At 50.8% G+C, this 15,322-nt stretch overlaps 1 long non-coding RNA gene across 3 annotated transcripts; it reads right to left on the bottom strand.

Annotated features, from left to right (window-relative positions):
• Nucleotides 1-377: 377 nt before the first annotated feature.
• LOC133279192 (uncharacterized) lies at nucleotides 378-9,852 on the bottom strand. 3 transcript variants are annotated; one of them, XR_009746802.1, is made up of 3 exons: nucleotides 9,665-9,852; nucleotides 4,783-4,895; nucleotides 378-1,044 (listed from the first exon to the last, which is right to left on the bottom strand). It is a non-coding gene; the product is annotated as an uncharacterized LOC133279192 (long non-coding RNA). The 3 variants fall into 3 exon arrangements; XR_009746803.1 differs by lacking the exon at nucleotides 378-1,044 and adding an exon at nucleotides 3,005-3,551; XR_009746801.1 differs by lacking the exon at nucleotides 378-1,044 and adding an exon at nucleotides 3,558-3,852.
• Nucleotides 9,853-15,322: the final 5,470 nt, after the last annotated feature.

A 15,322-nucleotide genomic window follows, 5' to 3' on the forward strand; every position in this document is an offset into this window, starting at 1 on the left:
GATGCAGAGAGGTGGTTACCCCACCGGTATTCTGAGTTGAAGTTTGGAATAACGGAGCGGGCTGCGCCTGCAATGGCCGGCGGGAGAGGGGAAAGAGAGAGGAGGCGGACGGCCCCGCGGGACCGGTGACACTGCACTCGGGTGCTTATTTTTTGGGCTGAGAGGCTTTGGCCGTACAAAAAGCTAAGGGGCGAAGGCCGAGAGGGGTTAGGCTAGCCGTCTACCCTGTTCTCCCCGCCGTCAAAGGAGCAGCGGGGTCTCGGGGGCGCCCACGGGGCCGCGCTGTCGGGGCTGCACCGGGACCAGACCCCCCCTTCCTTCCTCTTTCTCCCTGAGGGTAGCACCTCGCCCAGGGAGAACGGCGCTCGGGCCCCCACTCGTGGAAGGCCGTCCTGGGGCAGCGCCGACGGGGCGTCCTGCGGTGCCCGGCCGCGCTCCCTCCCCGGTGGGGCGGCCCGGGCGGCGGGGCGCGGCGGCATGGGAGGGGCGGGCGGGCCGGAGCTCCCGGCGGAGCAGGGCAGCCCCGGGGGGAGCCGGCGGGCGGGCCGCGCGGTGCCGCGGCGGCAGCTGCTGCGGGTCCCACAAGTTGTATTCCTCGTGGCGACCATTGAGGAAAACGCAGACTCCTTTCTCTAAGATTTAAATTTCGCGGATGAATTACCATACAGCGGTTGCTTAGCAACTAAATTCAAGCCGGGCTAAGAATATGCAAGCTTTTTGTATTCTCATTAATAAAAATGCCACTCTGACACAGCAACCTGACTTTGGATCACTGCAACTTCTGTAAAAGCCATGGGAGAATACAAACCGGCTCCTCCATTTAATTACAGATCAGAGTGGCTTGAAATGTGATGTTTTGTTAATCTATCTTCCTAAAAGCGATGTAAAAAATAACGGCTTTTCAAGAGCAGTGGAAAACTACTTTTTTAATGGAGCTGTCTCCTGGTGCTACTGATGGCTGTAAAGCGAAACCTTTCTTCTTGGGTTTTTTTTTTTTTTTGAGTCACACTTTCAAGCAGCATCCCCCCTTTCGTTCTGAGTTTTCTGAAATCAAAAAAACATTAAGACGTTGGCAACCATAGGGGAAGAAGGAAAGAAAGAAAATAATAATAAAAATAAATAAGCTGCAGCCGACTGGCTGGTTGGAGAGGCAAGCATCACTCAGGGAAGAGAAAGGGGGAGGTAAAAATGTCGAGAAGCAGCCCCAGTCTGGCACAGACTTACATGTGGGGTGCTGCCTGTTCTGGTTCTGGAGCAGGAGTCAGTCCCTTACTCCAGAGTGGTTCTGTTTGGCATAAGGTGCCTGGCTACTTCTGCTGGGGAGGGCAGAAGAAACACCTTCAGGGAGACCTTGTTGAATGTTTCTCTCCAAAAATGTGTTTCCCCTTTCTGCCAACATTGACTTTACATTACTCTTCGAGCAGTGGAGATAAGCTCTTGGCGTTCAATTCTGGCATTGCACACCCAATCTCGTATATGTGGGAGAATGACCTCATCAGAGGAGGACTGTGGGTATAGATAGGATTATTTAAACATAGACTAGACACCTACATATAAAGCTATATATAAAGATGTGTGTGTATGAGATAGAGATATATATATGTATGTGTGGCTTCAGCAGCACCAAAGAACTTCCCCGCCAGCCTGTGGGAAGGGCTGCCTGCATTTGGGACGGGGGGCAGTGGCTGCAGGGGCCGCTGGCTGCTTTCACTGACATCTGGGGGGGGGGGGGGGGGGGGGAGGGGGGTAGTGGTGCTTTTTTAGCAACAGAGTTAAACACAAACTTTCTTTTCTCCTGTCTTTCCCCTGCCCCTTTATTTTTCCTCTTGAAAGTGCTAAAATCGAGCCTGTATTGCACAAAACCCAAGCCACATTAAAAGCTCAGGCATGTAGGGTGGTTTATTATTGTTATTTGTATTTTTCCAACAGGGTGTATCTGCAGGAAGAACTTGGGGTTCTGTCCAAGCTGTGCAGGTCACTGAGGAATCAGGGGGTGCTCCCTCCTCCTCCCTCCACCCCCCTTCTTTCTTTTGCTTTTAAGGTTTTCATTTTTCCCCTGAAAGGAGGAGGATGGCTTGAAGGGGGGTGGATGGTCGAGGGGGTTAGGCATTTTCCAAACATGAGTTTGTGATCGAGGGAGCTCTCTCTCCCAGCAGGGTTTAGTCTCTCCTCGCTTTAAACCGTAGAACAGCAGACCAAAAAGGAAAGAAAAAATCCCATGTAACAAATACCAAGGGAAGAAAAGGCAGTGAAGTGAGAACCTGTGAAGACAAGAGTCCCCCTGAAACTCAGGCTCACCCAAAGCTACAGCAGAGTGTTTTGCTTCTCTCCCCAACGGTTATAGGATGAGTATCACAAGGCTACAGCATAAATAATCACATTGCCTTCCATTTTACATCTCTCTCTCTCTAGCAGAGTTGAGATTAAAAGCCAAAATCCAAGCGCAGCCCTGAAAGAGTGGTTGAATGGTGCCAGTACATATGTTTCCCACTCACATGTTGAAAACTGTACCTTCAAACATAGGCTTGTTGCTGATAGCTTGCATTTCTTCAGCTAAAAGGTGAGGGGGGGGGGGGGGAGGGAGCTAAACAGAACTTTTCTGAATTGTTCCTATTGAGCACATCAGTAGGGTGAAAAGATGGTGTTACATTAGCTCGATACCTTCAACGCAAACAGGGAAAGTTTATCAAGACAAGCTCACAGGCATACCACAAATGGAGATCTTTATTTTAAGACCTGGGGTGGTTCAAACTGACTTGACACCAGTACTGAGCACCATAACATATTTGGTTTGGAAACAAACTTTCTTCTGCAGTAGAATGAAGTGGATTGCTGCTCCTGGATACCAGGTCACTCCAAGTGTCCCCTTGCTGCCTTCCTTGCAAGGCACATGACAGAGAGGAGAGTTTCTATCCACAGGGATGGTGCTTTCCTGTCATGCTGCTCTGCATGCTTTCCAAAGCCTAGGCAAGGGGTCTCAGCAGAATTATTTCTTCCTAGGGAAAAAATGGATTAGAAGGGGGTAAACAGCTAGGGGCTGCTACCTGCACTGGTAGTAGGCCTGCTTTTAAACACAACATCAAGGTGGCGTGATACATGTGTGAAATGACACTGACAGGTACTATTTCTTCCTGAGGTCCACGCTGATTGGAGAAAGTCAGAGTTGTTGACTGCCTTGTGTCTGGGGCCATTCTTTCAATTTGAAATGAATTGATTTAAAAAAGGAGGGACTGGCTAATGGGGAACCGCATGGCTGCTATATTTATGTGCATCAAACCAAAATTTAAACAACTTGAGGCAGCGTGGGCTGTATAAATGTTATATATATAGTAACCTTTGTGTTATTAGTTTTGGAAATGCTTGGTGCTACTTCCCTGCCACCGCTCCGTAGAGCTGACTATATGTCATTCAATGCATGCTACAGGCGAGTGGGAACTGTTTGCTCAACAACTCTAGGCTCCATTTCCAATTGGAGCACTAACGTACACCCTGAGCTAGTCACACAAAGCCAGGTAGTCCTGCGTATGTAGACCACTTCACCAAGCAGGCAGCTGAAGTACAAAAAACAAGCATGTGGCTGAAGGGGAGGTGTGGGCTGGAGGGTCTTCTGAATGGGTTGGTTTTGTTGTTTGGATTTTTCCCCCTCTCTGTGTGAGCGCTTGTGAGAGCCAGAGGATGGGGACATCCTCTGGAGCTGAGTCTGGGCTCATCTCTCCACCTCCCCTTCAAGTTGAAGATATTGTGAATATTTACTGAGTATGACAGGCATGAGGACTGCTGGGCATTGATCATTATTATATCCCTTCCTCGACAGAAAGTGGGCCCAAGATAGCAGAGCTGAAACTAATCTTTCTGAAAGGGGGGAAAGAAAAAGGAGGTGTGTGTTGGTGAAGAATTGTGCTGGAGTCACATACATTTCATTCATCTTCTGGAGCTCTCATTCAAAACAGGGGTTCATCTGCTCAAGTAGGACATTTCTCAGAGAAACCTAATAGATATTTATTCTAGAGTCCACAGTAAAGCCATAGACCAAATGCAAGGTGCAAAGTTCTCCATTTGTTTCTCTCTCTCACACACACATCCACACACACGCAAACACACACTCCCTTCTCTTCCAAAAATAATAGAACATCCTCTCCCCAGTTCTGCCACCTTCTCTATTTTATGCAGATCCACACTCAAATGTGTACCAAAATTCTTAACTCAATTTACTGAAATCACCTAGATTGTCGAGGAAATTAAACTAAACAAGGAGCTGTGTGAAATGTTGAACTTTAAATACCATCCACTACCTGGAGAAGAAGAAAATGAGTCAATAAATGCTCAGGTTTCTGCTACTTTTAGATTATCGTAATTAAAAGAATTATTTTGTGATATTTTTTTCTTTTGCTTAGCGTGGTGAGAATTCCCTCATGCTGTAATAATGGGCATTTGAAAATAACACTTTTCTTTTCTGATGTGGGGCTGAAGGACGGGGTTACGGTGTGTCCCCTTAGTGTTAATGACGGATACGGACGTGTTTAATCTCACGAATGGTACGTGTGTTTCTGTGAATACCAGGCGACATGACAATGTCATTTTCAGTAGCCCAGAAGAGGCGTATTTTACCTGGAGAACTGGGCTGGGTGCTGCTGCTGCTGCTGCTCTGGGGTTTGGGTTGGGTTTTTAATTGTCCTGCCTATTCTCTCAAGTCAGTATTAAAGCCATACAGCAGGGCTGAGGCCAGGGCTGAGCGAGCCCCGTCATTAACAATAGCATAAACAAAGGAAGGGGACCAGTTACCTTGACATTAGATGCCCGCTTTGTTCCCGAGCCTCCAACTGCATCCCGACGCCCATACAGGGAAGTATTGCCTACGGGAATGAATAATCCACTCCAGCTATTGTCCCAGTCCCCTGGAAAACAAAACAACACAACCAAAACAAAGATGACAGCCCCCACCCCCACCCCTCCCCGCTCCGCACGGAGCCTGCGAATGGTTCCATCCCCTCATGCCTTTCCCCGGACTTCTCTCGGCCACTCTCACCACTAACCCGCTCCCCTGATCTCTGCCCAAGGGCGCCTCCCGCTTCGCCCAAGCTCTTCAAGCCCCCTATTCCCCAGTTTCCATGAGCAAATGGCTTAATGGCTTGGAGGACACCCCCCCACCCCCGTGCTCTGGGGAGGACGAGGGGCAGCGAGGAGGCTGTGCGTTCCTGTGTTCCGCAGCCCAGCCGGGCCGCGCCGGGGGGTGTCCGTGGTGGACTGGGAGGCCCGGCGGCATGGGATGAGTGCCTTCAAGCCGGTGTGTCGTGTGTGTGTGTCACAGGGAAACGGGATTCATTCCACCACCACCGCGGCGTGGCCTGATAAGAGGGGCAGCGCGACATACCCACGCACTGCCGTGGGGGGGCGGGGGGGCGAGCGTCTCTGTGTGTGTATCTCCATTGTCCTTCCAGCTTCTCCCTCTCTGGACGGTTTTCCCCTTGGAGGGACCCACCCGGCGCTGCGCCCCCCTCGTCCCCCCCTCCTGGCAGACCGCGCTCCTCAGCCCCCGGATTTGGGAGAAACGCCCGGTGCAGGCCTCCCTCCCCCTTCCTCTTCCCTCCCCGCTCCTGCCCGGCCGGAGGAAGAAGCCTGCCTGGAGCAGGAACGTCTCTTTCCTCTGCCAAAATAACTGAGCTCCTCGCATCCAGTTTTGCTTTCCCCTTCTCCTAGAGCTCCATGCTGGCCGTCAGGGCAGAAGGATGGATAGGAGCCCCCGCAAAGTTTGAGGGGGGCTGCTGTAACCCCGTCCTTCTCTGCAGAGAGATGGAGCAGGGCCAGGCCACAGTAGCACTCCCAGGGGCTCCCTCCCACCCCGGGGTGAGCTTTTGTTCCCGCTACCCTCGGAGGGGAAAAAGTTCAAGCCCCGGGAGCCCTGCGCCTTCGCCTGACTCTCCAGGAAAAGAGGAAGGAGACCTGGTGGCTTAGCCTGAGGTAGAGGGAGGTCTTGAGAGCCAGATGCACCGATCCCAGAGGTAGCCAAATCCGTCCTCACAACGTGAGAGGGTGCGTGGGGGTACAGGGGGAGCGAAGGAGGTAGTCTGAACCTAAAGCCCTTGCTTCAAAGGTCAAGATCTCCCTCGTCAAACGCTGCTGGGCTGAAAGGGGGAAAGGAGGGAGCGTCAACATTAGTGCAAATTTCAAAGCACTGAAAATAGCTCTAAGAAATCCCGATGATGCACCCACCACCGGTTCTTTTTTCCCGGGACATGTGCATTAGGGGAAGCTTTTCCCGGAGGTTCCTGTGAGCAAGGCCAGCGGGAGCGACGGCTGCCACCCCCCATCCCACCCCCCGCACCTGCAGCCTCTGGCTGAGCTGGGGACCCTGCTGCTGCTGCCGTCTCAGTAACATCCCTCCCCCCCCAAGCTTTGTCGGGAGCAAACCTGCTCCCAAATCAAACTCCCTCCTCTCCTGGGCCGTGCCCCCGCTGGGAGCTGCGGCGGCCGGGCAGGGGCCGGCCCCGGCAGCCCTTTATGAGCTGCGGTCAGCACCGGGGGGTGGGTTTGCAGCTGCATGCAAATAAATCCCCGGCAATAATCTCAGGCGGGTGTGCTGGCCCGACGACAAAGTGCCGCCACAAACGCGAGTGCTAGTTTTCCCTTCCCCCCCCCCCCCTTTTTTTTTATTCTTGACCACCTAGGTACCTCAACCTAGGGAAACAAAAATAGGAAGGGAAGGAGGAGGGGGAGTAAGAATTTGGTTAATACGCATGTTTCATCAAAGGCAGCCTGCTTTTGTGATATACGGAAGCCAAGGATTTGTTTCCCGCACCTCTGCGAGAGCATCGCCACCCGCCCCAGCTGGAGAAAACGATTCCACGCGTGACGAGCAGGACCGAGGTGTCCTACCCACGCGGCCTCCCGCTGCTGCCTTATTTGTCCCGTGCCCACGTGGAAAACGCATCTTTCCCCTCAATTTTCATTGAGTTACAGCTGCATTGGATATGGGATGGAGGGTGGTGGGGTGTGATTTTGTGCAGTGTCTTCTCTGGCAAGTAAAAGTTTTTCTGTTTAGTTGGTTTACTGCTCTCCAAGACACCTTCCCCTGTTCTGTTTGCACGTATAGGGGAAGGGATGTTTGGTGTTTTGCTTGCCCATCTTACGTTAAAGCTTAAGAGCAGAATCAATGGGATAAAGGGAAAAATAAATAAATAAAAGAGGGTGAATCTTTGAGAAAGAGCCGGAGTGGGGGAAGAAGGAACATCAATCCGCAAAAAATAACCCCAGCAATACAGTTCCAGAGAGGATGGGATTGGAGGCTGAGGCGGGGGGTTACATTCGGGAATTGGGAGTCTCTGCCGACCAGCAATCCTTCAGGACACCTGGTGACCCCCTGGAAGACAGCCCCTCCTCCTGTTCTTCCCGCTAGTTCTCCCGATTCCTAGGAGGATGCTGAGCCCAGCCGGGGGGGGGGACGGACGACGACAGTCTGCTCTCCCTTTCTCCCACCCCGAACTTTGGGAGGGGAACACTTTATTCCTTTGGAAAAGCCCTTTTGCCCGGAAAACCAGCGGCAGCTGGTCATTCAAGTCACCTTCCCCCCGCCCCGCCGCCAGCTCCCCCGTGGCTGCGGGCAGTCGGTGCGTGGCTCCCGGCCTGACCCCAGTCTTCTCCCGCTCCACCCGAGCCAGGGCCCGCTCTGTTTCCGCGTTTCACCCCTCGGGGCTGGGACGCTTCGCCGTAGCCGTCTTGCCGGGCACAAATGGGCCGCCCTGCGACCAGCTGCCCACAACTCCTCCCCTCCCGGCCCACCGCCACGGGGGGCTCTCCCAGGCTGTGCCCAACTCTCTAACTTCGTTCCCAGGCCTTGTCCTTCCTCAGCTCCCCCCGATGAGCCCGGCATTCCAGCACCCAAGAACCGCCGGTAGCCGGGGAGGAGCAGGGCAGGTATGACCATCCCCTCGGTGTCGCGGCTGCACGTCCCGGCTTTTCCTGTCCCCGGCCCTGCGGCCGCCCCTTCGTCCTACCGGGTGCGCAGAGCCTGGCCCAGCTGCCGCTTGTCCCCTTGGGGGGCTTTTCTTTTTCTTGCTCTACCTTCCCTTTTCCCTGTCCCTCCCGGTCGGGGGCCGCAGCCCGGCCCTCTGGGGTGGCTCAGCGCCCCACAAGCTCCCTGCCCGCCGCTGCCTCCTTGCCTCCGTTCGCAACACAAAAGCCCCGGACCGAAGCGGCCGAGCAAAGTCCCCGCCCGCTGCCCTCTCCACAACGCGAACTCCAGAGGGAAATCTCCCCCCTGGCCTCCGCTCCTAAGCCCGGGAGTCCCTTAGTCTTTGGAGCTTTCGGCAGGAGAAAGAGGAGTTGGTCACCTCAGGCACCTTTGCGTGACATGAGGCAGGCACCAAGACAACGTTGCGCCAGTTCCGGCAACCCAAAAGGAACCCTCAGGGCACGGGGGTCGGGCTGAGGGCCAGGGGGTGTACCCGGAGCACCCCTCATCCCCTATACCCCTTGCATAGCCTCCTCAACGCTGTCCGTGAAACTGTGCTTAAAACAGCAGCTGAAACACCATCAATTGTAACTGATTAACATGGATTAGTTTGGCCTCCAAAGCACTTTAAGTCAATTCAGCAGCCATAATAATAATTAATTCATTAATAAGTACTATTGGTGCTTCATCACTAAAGCCAAGAAAAGTTTCCCTGCTAAGTACAGGTGGCAGGGAGTATTAAAATGAAAACATTTGCATGCAACTTTTTAACCAGAAGGGAAAGCACTTTGGTTATATTTGGAGACATGTGTCTCACACATTTCCCCCTTTTTTTTTGTAAACTATGTAAGAATAAACATTACAGCTCTGGGCTTTTAATTTCTCCAGATGGAATCATAAAGTACCTAGTAGATTTCTTTCTTTTTATTTATTTTTTTTTTTACTATACAATTGAGGACACATGTCTGCTTTTCCCAATGAGAACCGAGAAGCAACTTAATTTGAAGGCATAACTACTGAACCACACATTTCGAATAACACACTCGAACAAGTTCACTTTAAAAGGCAGGAAACCGCTAAGAGCACAGCTCTGAAAGTTGCTCCTTCCCGCTGGAGCTTCACTGACCTTCACGTACACCCTATCGTTTCCTAAGCTTATAGAAGTATATGTATACGTATGGGTGGAGGGGTGCCTGGCCGCGAAGGGGTCTTTTCCAAGGCGCTCGCGGCCCCGGGATGGCTCGGGATCCCCCCCCCCCGTTACGGCGGTAGAGCCCTGTGATGAATGATGGTGAGAAGAGAGGGCTCCTCCCGCCCCCCCTCCTCGGCTGCACCGAGGGGTTTACTCACCCTCCTGACGCTCCCCTCCGCTCCTCACACGGCCACCTGCGCAACCAGCAAAGCGCTCCCGTGGAGAGCGAAGGGGGGGGGAATTTCCAAACCCCACTACTTGGGTACCGTAGAGGATGCTGAGGGGGTCAGGAGCCCCTGGGCTGGGCGGGAAATAACAGGAAAGAACAAAAGAAAAAGCTAAAAAGAAAGTCCAAGGACAAGATTTCTTGCCCTAAACTCTGATGGAGGGTTTTGCTTTTCCTTGACTTTTTTTTTTTAATTGGATTTAGGTGATGGGAATGAACAAGATAGCCCACTCATCTTCCTAACTAGACTCAGCCTCTTCCTCCTCCTCCCCAGTCCCCCGCCTCGGTTCTGACTTACATGTGTTTAGCGCAATAGCAAGGGGCTCCCCACTGGAGCCCTGGCAGAGGGTGCGTGTAAAGCGCGGATGATTTACTCCCCGAGAATTCGGGTCCCGCGTGTGAGCCTCCGGCCCCGCGTCAGCTGGGCACTGCTGCAGACAAACATTCTTAAATATGCATAAGGAACCGTTCCCTTTCTTAAAGGAGAACTCACCCTGCTGGGAAGTTCAATGCCCGACGGCAGGGACGGAATGCGGGGGGGCATGGCCTTTTTGTCCCGAGAGCCCTGACCCCTTCCCGGGATGTTTGCCTCCACGCTCAGCAACCGAGCTGGACGCGGCCGCCTTTCTGCTGGTGACTAGGCAGAGGAGTAAAGCCCAGCCGGCCACTGGCTGGGTGCCCGGTGTTTGAGCGGACCAGCGTTGTCACCTCTCAGCGCTGCCCCGGTCCGTTCCCGCCATGGCCGGAGTGGGTCCGGGGTAGAGCCGCCCACCGAGGGCAGCCTCACTCTGGCGGGTCCCCTACCCGGGCCACCGGCCGGCTGATCGGAAACGTGAGGGGTCCTAAAGAGGGGAAACACGGGACTCCAAGAAATCAAAACCCGGGGAGTGTGTGGGGGATATGGATGAAACCCTCAGCCAGCAGGTCCCAGCCCGACTGCGCACATTGCCGGAGCAGCTTTTTTTGAGCAGAACAGGAAGGCGGGGAGGGATGGGGATCCGGGTTCCGCCGGTTGGGACCCCTCTGAGACACCGCTCGTGGGTCCCTTCGTCTCTCCAGGCCCTTCCCCGTGGAGGAGCACGGCTCCCCAGGACATGGTCGACCGCTTGCACCCCTGACAACTTGTCCTGGGGCCCCCGGGGACCGGGCCGCTGGGGTGCGGGCGGGGAAGGAGCATCCTGCCGCAGGTGTCCCCCCACTCGCAACTCTCCGCGGGGCGGGCTCTCCGCGCTTCGGACACTGTGAGTTTGTGGGTTTTAATGATTATCGTTATGATGATGATCCCTTTTCTCCTCCGCGCACGTGGTTGCAAGGTCTGTAGCGCCACCTAACGGGAGGCGGAGGCCCCGCCGCTCGCACTGCCGGGGGCAGCGGGCGCCGGTCCCGCCGCCCGTCTCTCCCCGTGCCTCCTGGCGCCCTTCCTCCTCTGGAACGCCGGGGACTCGGGGCGGAGGAGTTATTTGCTCCTTTTCCTCCCCTCTTTCTATTTGCGCCTTATTTTTTTCTTATTTTTCTTTATTTTTTATATTCTTTTTATTTTTTTTATTTAAGCCCCTCTGTCCCGGGCAAAGCAGGCACCGACCGCATGTCATGCTGATTTCTTTCAAGGCACGTTCCGGCTGCTCCGACCGATAGACACCCCGTGGGTTCAGTGGCCCCGGCCCCCCGGAGCAGGGTTGGGGTGGGCACCACTCCTGGGAGAGAGGTGGTGCCCTTTGCAAGGGGAAAGGTGGTGATCCTCTGTACAAAACCTGCTCCAGAGCCTTTGCGTGTTTATTTTTAGTTTTATTTATTATGCGGTTGTAGCTGTGAAGAACTGGTAGAGCTGCATCATCATCATTATTATTGTAATCATCATCATTAGTTATTAATTCTTTATTTCATTTTGATGTGGGGATGAATACATCCCAGCAAAGACAGCCAGAGTTGAGGGTGGGAAGTCAGGCAGGGCCCCAGCCATCTGCCACATCTTGCAAGTGAATAGGACCCCCATTTCTGCTGCTTCTTTGGTAGCTCAGGAAGCTCTCTGTTACCAAAATGTCTGAACCTATGTTAATTGTTAAGGTTAAATGATGACGTTGCCCTTTTGCAGGGGCCCTGCAGCCCTGCCTGTGTTCACAGTTAAGAGTGACACTTATTTCAGGATGCACCTGACCCAGCCACCCCAGTTGATCTAAGGCATAAAGTAAGTTGCCCAGATTAGGAGCCTGCTCACTCCAGGCCCATGGCATGTGTAGCAAACAGAAGCAGAGACCCTCTGGGACATGTTTGGGCTCATGTAAGATCACTACCAGCCTCTACAAATGTCTGCCTCTCTACAGCTCTTGCTACATCTAAGGGCACAAGTTAGAATTGGAGAATACAGGCATTGCTACTGATCCAGGACAGAAGTTTTCCTTCAGGTTTGAAGCTTACCTTTATTCAGTTTCTGTATTTCTGTTACAGATAAAGAATACAACCTACATCTTCAATTACACATACCGCTTTTGCTGTGTTTACCTAGCTCTTCTGCACACGCATGTTGGCAGTGAAGCACAGAAATCTTTCTGTTCCTGCCTAAAGCCACAAAATGGTAGAATAGCCTTTGTCTAGCACCAACTGTATTTGCATCAGCCACTCAAACAGTATTTATTTTTTCAGCCCAGGTTGTCCAATCCCTTGTATATCACTTCTGCCTGTGGCAAATCCTATGTGACTTAGATGGCCAGGTTAAATTTGCCAGTGATTTTGTCAGGTTAGGTACCTGAGAGCCACTGACATCCCTTGGCTCAGAAGTTTACTACTGCTAAGGCATTTAAGACCCAGCCCAAACAGAGGGTTTAGGCTACAAATTCCTGTGGGAGGTCCTGACTTCCTCTAGGCACCAGCAGGGAAAGAAAAGCCTAAACAAGAGTTATGAGTCTAAATCCTTTTCTGTATGTGGACCTCAGTCTTAAAGCCCATGCTGAAATATTTAGGTTCTAAATCCCTCTTTATTTTGATGTAACATCTAAAGCATCTTTGACAGGACTTGTACCATTTGGAAATGGGGCTCATCCACCCAGGTTGCCTGTGCCTTCTGAACAGAGGAACAACTATGCTGAAAAGCCTTCACCCTGAAACTCAATTCTGAGGCCCTCTGACAGACAGAATCAGACTTTTTAGGTGCTCTTTATTGCTTTAGAATAAGGAGTGAAAACTTCATACACTCCATAAGGAATCTGAAGTGAAAGGTGACCAGGACATTATCCTTTTGGACTGTGCTGCACCACAGGCACTACCTAAACCAGACAATTAAGCATCAGTAACTGCTGCCTGATCAATTCTCTGCTGCTTGGTCAAATTTTCACTGTGTTTTGCATTTTCAGAGGTGAAAGTGTGATTCGTAACCCCTCTCCCATGTAATCTCCTGACACCTTAGGAGCACTAATAATGAAAAATAACACACATTTATTCCAGTATCAAAATAAAGCTTGTAAATACAAACTGAACTTTGCATGACGAAAATGAAATACTGTCACTCAACTGGTTTTATAGACAAGAAATTTTAATGTGTGTATCCACAGACAAGAACAGATTTTCATTCTTGAGTCTGCAGACGCTCATCTTGTTCAATGATTGGGAGGAAAGGCTATTTCTGTCTATGCTGAATTAAGAATGTATTTTCGGGTGTATGAAAACCAGACAAATTCTGATAGTCAGGCTAGGATGTCTCAGAGCAGGCATGAAAAATCAGGCACACCCCAGTTCATTAGCTACCTATGAAGAGTTAGGCTAGAGAGGTTTATGACTAGATCCAGTGAAGGATTTACATGTTTTAAGAGTTAGTTGTCTCAGTACTTAACTTTCAAGTGCCATGCCCCGAGGCTGGCATGCCTGGTGTTATGTTTGGCATCTGGGCTTACTACACTGTGAATGGAGAAGGTGCGTACAGCCAAATCTTTTGTACCTTGTCCAAAGCCATACTGTCCAGAAAGGACAGGAACAGCAGAGAGGCCTGGGCTTGTGGTTATATCAGGAAATAGGAATCAGTGGCTTCAACTGAATCTTTTAAACTAAGAAAGGTGTCCTGGGTTCAGCAGTAGCAGTCATTTTTCTCCTTCTTAGTAGCTGGTACAGTGCTGTGTTTTTGACTTTCAGTCTGGGAACAGCGCTGATAACACCAATGTTTGTAGTTGCTGCTCAGTAATGTTTAGTCTGACCAAGGACTTTCTGAGTCTCATGCTCTACCAGGGAGCAGGGGAAGCCGGGAGGAAGCAAAGACAGGACACCTGACCCAAACTAGCCAAAGAGGTATTCCATACCACAGCCCGTCATACCCTGGATGTAGAACTGGGGGCAGGTACCCAGAAGGGCTAGATCACTGCTTGGTCGTGCTGGGTATCGGTCGGTGGGTGGTGAGCGGTTGTATTCTCTTCCCTTGTTATTTCCCTTATCATTATTATCATTGGTGGTAGCAGTAGTGATTTGTGTTATACCTTAGTTACTGAACTGTTCTTATCTCAGCCCGCGGGAGTTACATTCTTTCGATTCTTCTCCCCATCCCTCAGAGTGGGGGGAGGAAGGGGGAGGAAGGTGGGGGGGGGGGGGAGTGAGAGAGAGACTGCATGGTTCTGAGTTACTGACTGAGTTTAAATCACAACAAAAGGGAAAGGTTTTCTTCCACTTTTATGTGAAGAGTGATGGAAGCACAGCTGCCCAATGTCTTTCAGGTGGAGGATTCTCCATGATTGTTCTTCAGTCATCCCACAAGCAGCACGAGTTCAGAAGGATGGCAGCTGGCACATTTTGCTATCACAACCTCCAGCTTAGGAAAGGTCCTCTTGACCCTGGTGAGGAAGACCTACTTTTAGTTCTACAGTAGCAGATATTAATTCTTTTCTATCAGGTAGGACGTAAAGATTGTCATTCAACCTAAAATATGACACCTATTTTCTTTGACTATATAATCTTAGAGTAGCTTGGGGTTTTCTCTATCACTCAAAGAAGTTAAGCTCTGGCTTTGAAATTATTTCAGTGTTGTGAGTTTTCTCATACTCAAAAGATGAGAACAGCTCCTTGAGCTAATTCTAAGCAATGCATTTCCCAGGTCAGTCCAAGGAGAGCCCAAGGCAGGATCAGCTATGGCAAGTCAAAGGTATGTTTTGCTGTGCAATGCATAGTGATTACACCATCCTAAACTTTTGATTCTGAACTTGCTGAAGTTGTATGGGAGGTTTTTGTTCCTCCAAAGTCCTTTTGCTGAGCCATTGGTGAATTATGTGATGGGCACCTTTTTTTTTTTTTCTGGGGGGTTAGCTATGATTCAACTGAAAACCCCTCTGTCTGCCCCAAAGGCTTCTCTTACAGTTCTTCCCTTTCCAGCGTAGAAAGACAAGGGACCAAACCCTATGAGGTTTTTCTAGTAAAGCAAGGAGCACATTAATTCCTTTGTACAAAATTGAAGCAGCTTCATCCACAGGAAGGTATTTAATTAAAACTGGAGTAGGTTTCAGAAGTGCTAGGGAATAAGTAGACTCAGTGGGTGCTCGGTCCCTCTGTAATTCATGAGCCCTTCATGTAGATGCCAATGTTTGACTTGGCTGACTACCTTTAATATTTGGGCTTAAAAGTTTTGGCCCATATGTTCTGTTTCCTCAGGGCCCTCTAATCTTTAACTTTGACCATAGAAAAATCTTAATGTTTTCAAGGTTCCACCTTGCTAGCAATATGTTTTGAATCAGATACACTGCACAGAGACTATTTTGATTTTAAAAAAGAACAACCTTCTGGTTTTACTTCTGCAGGTATGAATAAAAATCTGAGAGATCCTGTGTTTAGAACTTGCCTTCTCTTGATAGCAGACAGCATGAGCACTGTGATATGGATCAGTGATACAACATGTTTTCCTTCATTAGAAACACAACCTAGACATTAAAAACAGCCTGCTGAAGAATCATATTCATTTAGTAATCATGTAATTTCACAATCAAGGGGT

The sequence above is a fragment of the Pezoporus flaviventris genome, unplaced genomic scaffold (genome assembly GCF_033815535.1).
Source record: "Pezoporus flaviventris isolate CSIRO_AGI_PZ_B2104156 unplaced genomic scaffold, CSIRO_AGI_Pfla_v1 ptg000072l, whole genome shotgun sequence".
Taxonomy (NCBI): domain Eukaryota; kingdom Metazoa; phylum Chordata; class Aves; order Psittaciformes; family Psittacidae; genus Pezoporus; species Pezoporus flaviventris.